Source organism: Pinus tabuliformis, chromosome X, assembly GCF_031772625.1.
Source record: "Pinus tabuliformis cultivar Carrire ecotype Pingquan chromosome X, CPIR1, whole genome shotgun sequence".
Lineage (NCBI taxonomy): Eukaryota > Viridiplantae > Streptophyta > Pinopsida > Pinales > Pinaceae > Pinus > Pinus tabuliformis.
In genome coordinates this window covers 490,934,919-490,938,948 of record NC_142308.1, presented here as the reverse complement: position 1 = coordinate 490,938,948, position 4,030 = coordinate 490,934,919, and the positions used below count along the sequence as shown (strand labels likewise).

Sequence of the window (4,030 nt, the reverse complement as noted above, 5' to 3'; positions counted from 1 at the left end):
ACACCAACTGTTATGGCATCAGTGTGGTTTTTCCCTTAATTCTGCAAATAATTATCCATAGTCATCTTCATCTCCTTCATCACATATACTCTTCATTTAACTAAACAAATATTTCAACCCATATGAAAATTAAAATACCTTGAAAATTTGTTGATGGTATATATATATACTATTCATGATTTTTTTATAAACCATGTGCATACACCATTTCATACATTACCATCATTACAATCAGTGAATAAAGCTATGCATTCTTAAACCCACACATGGTTTTATGAAACCATATATCACCCACTCAAAACTATGTGCAACAACTCACCATTTATCATTTAACATTTATTCTAACCATATATTTTTCTCATTCCTTAACCATTTATCCTCTATCTTCATAAAAGCCACCATGCTTTACAACATCAATTTACCTTTACCATTTACTTTCACCTTTACCTTTACTATTTACTTTCACCTTTAATACAACACCTTTACCTTGGTGAGATAGCTCTCTTCCTCGCTGAATTCACAATTCTAGAGACTACCTGAATTACAGGCCATTGATTAATTGATTCAGGAGCAGGAGGAAGAAAGAAATGTCAGGGCAAGGGCAACACCTGAATGTGGTGCCTATGGTGAATATGTTAGGCATGATGAAGGCATGCCCGGTGGGGGCAACGCGTGGCCACACCCTCTCGAAGAAGAAGAGCAATACCCTCACAACACAGTTCTGACAGATTCTGAAGCGCACTGTGGCCATGAAGGAGTCTATGGGTAAGATCATGAAGGCCTCGGCATTCGCCCTCATGGAGGCTAAGTACACCGAGGGGGAAAACATCAAGCACATCGTCAGGGAGAATGTGGACTCTGCCGTGATTAGGTTCAAGGCCAAGCAAGACAACATGGTCGGCGTCAAACTCCCCAAATTTGAGTACTTTTTGGAGGTGGGTAGTGGTGGGGAAGGATCCACAGGAAGGAGCAACGTTCTTACCGGCCTCGCCTATGGCGGGCAACAAGTACAGCTCTACCGATCTGCTTACATAAAATCCATTGAGGTTTTGGTAAATCTGGCCTCATTGCAGACCTCGTTTCTGACACTGGACGAGGCCATTAAGGCCATGAATCGCAAGGTCAATGCGCTCGAGAACATGGTCAAGCCCAGATTGGATAATACCATCAGTTATATCAAGGGGGAGCTTGACGAGTTGGAGAGGGAGGATTTCTTCAGGCTGAAAAAAATCAGAGTTATAAGAAGAGGGATCTTGAGAGACAGATGTAGAGTGCCAAGGATTTTGTGGAAGAGCAGGTTTTGGAGAATTGTGTGCTTCAGAAGGGGATTTCAATGGATGACACGCATAATCTGCTGTCTATGGGAAATGAAAAGGATGAGGATATTATTTTCTAGAGAGGGAACGAAACACAACTGTCGATCTACTATCTAAAGAAGTTGTGATCAGGCCTCTCGGCACTTGGCTAATTCAGGAACAGAGGGATGGTACTCATTACCAGTTTTACCATCAACCGTTTATGGACATCACAGACTAAATGGCTCATCTGGAGCCTAGTTTTTTGCATTTGATACCATTTGTAAATATTTCATGCTTTTAAATTATCAGATGTATATATAGCAGACATACACTCTCTATGTAGAGTTATTTTGTTTATTTTTGTTGAACTTCTTCGTAGAACAATGCCTCCCTGCATGGATGCAAGGCACTAATTTTTGTTAAATTGGATACTCCTATTTGCAACAGGCACTCTACCTCGCATACAACATATGCACTTTGCATATACAACATGTAATTTTCCTTCACATAATGAAAATTACAATTTTTCCAAGGGGAAAAAATACCTTTACCTTTACTATTTTCTTTTTATCTTCACCTTTACTATTCACTTTCAAACTCATAAATATTTCACATAATGATAAAAAGGGAAATTTTAAATGATTTTGAAGCCATCACGAAAAAAACCACTCAACTCACTTTGAAAAAATCACTCGACTCACTTTCATGTCCACATTAAAAAGAGAAATAATTCTGGAAATCGAGCAGGCAGTGAATTCTATCTTCTTTAATGATTTTCACTCCAGATCCTAGGTCTTCCAATATTACTAATGCATGTCTATATAGGATCCACGTTGGTTGGCTTCAGGCATCGATCCTTCCATAAAATCGTTGGTTTCCAATCATCGATCCTTCCATAAATTCGTTGGTTTCCAATCATACTTTTTCAACTAGCTCTTTCCTTAAAGAATGGTCAACAAATTAATTTGAAAATTAACAAATTTATTCTACAATTTTTTCTATTTGTGCGTAATTGAGCTTATTCGATTCAATCTCCTATGGTGAATCATTTGTTTTTTTTTTTGTTTTTTGTTTTGTTTTTTTTGTTTTGTTCTTTGTTTTGTTTTGTTTTTTTTTGTTTTTTGGTTTTTGTTTTTTGTTTTTTGTTTTTGTTTTTTGTTTTTGTTTTTTGTTTTTGTTTTTGTTTTTTTTTGCAGAAGAAAAAAACCAGCATAGGTTTATAATAAGAGAATATAAAAAGTCTTCAATACATAAGATTGTTGGATGGCCTAATAGAAAAAGCCCCTCACTATTTCCAGAAAAAACATATACATATAGTCCATATCCACCATTATCTGAACCAGGGAAAAGCCCCATACATCACATCTAAATAGCCCACTAGTCCAAGATTGCCACAGATTACAACAGATTCCAAAACTGGATGAGACAACCCTCATAAAGATCGGACAGTTTCTCCTTCTAACGGAGATCCAAAAGACTAAAGCCAACGATGCCAGAACCAAACTGCGACAGAATCATATAGCATGCCCAGAAGATTCATAGCAAGCCAGAATTCGCCGAAGAATAGCATGTAGGTGCCACTTCAAGACCTTCGTGCAAGAATTGTGTCTGCTAAAAAAAATGTGGTTGAACCAACATTGGCACATTGGCATTTCGATCTCCATCCTTCATGTATGTGCATAAGGATGGTACAACTTCATTTCTTCACAATTTTGCAACAACGTGAGTCTTATCCCAATTTCTCACAAAATAACTCATGTTGCTTTTTTTTTGTTGTGCTCCCACCAGAACCCTGGCTTCTATTAAAGAAAACCACAATCCGCAGTCCAACAGATCCTCATTCTCCATCAAATTTGTCGACTCTCATTTATCCAAATCCCTCATCCTCTTGCTCTCTCTACAACGACATTGGAATTCTTTGTGAATGCGTGTCTGAATCTTTGAATCTAGAGTTCCTCCAAACCAAGAGACTTCTACCTGTAGACTTCCACATGTATTTTATTTCCTCAGCCACACTTTTACACAACATTCCATGCTAATGCATAGATCCACAATTAATTGACCACGTCTCCATGCATAGGTCCACACATAGATTCACGACAGGGCTCTACCAAACTCGAAATTATTTTCCATGCTTTCACAAAAGAGCTCTTATCTGCACACATATCTGGGCTCTGACACCAAAATGACATAGCAGAACATAAGGGCCTATAAATTAAAAATTAATGCAACATAATTATGAAAACCACACAATAAGAATGCACATAAAATCTCATAATAATTAATTAATAAATAAAATATTTACAAGAGAATCCTTCCCTACTAGTTGACCTCTCATTCTTCTCTCACTAACTCAATTCTACACTTACATGCATCATGAGGTCACCTAGATAATACAAGTGGATCTAAACCCAAAGTAGGTTCTAGATCCTAAACTAACTCCCACAATATCTCTTATGATCCATAAAAACTCTCACCTAATCCCTTATCTCTAGATAAGATCTAACTAACCCACAAATCTCTCAACTCTTCCAAAATACTCTCGAACCTTCTCCTATTTACAATAATTATCATTCTCTCCTAAAACTATAGGAAAATACAATAAATAATTAAATCCTAACTTAAGAAACTAACTCCCTTAGTAAACATTTGACCCTAGGTTAGATGCTCTTGCATCAGATAGCTTGGGTTTGGGACCCTAGTGCAGAAGGGTGGTCGGGTGTAGCTTGGAG

General features: G+C 37.4%; 1 pseudogene; it reads left to right on the top strand.

The window, feature by feature from the left end:
* Positions 1 to 587: 587 nt before the first annotated feature.
* On the top strand, positions 588 to 1,728 carry LOC149140809 (V-type proton ATPase subunit D pseudogene; annotated as a pseudogene).
* The last annotated feature ends 2,302 nt before the right edge of the window (positions 1,729 to 4,030 follow it).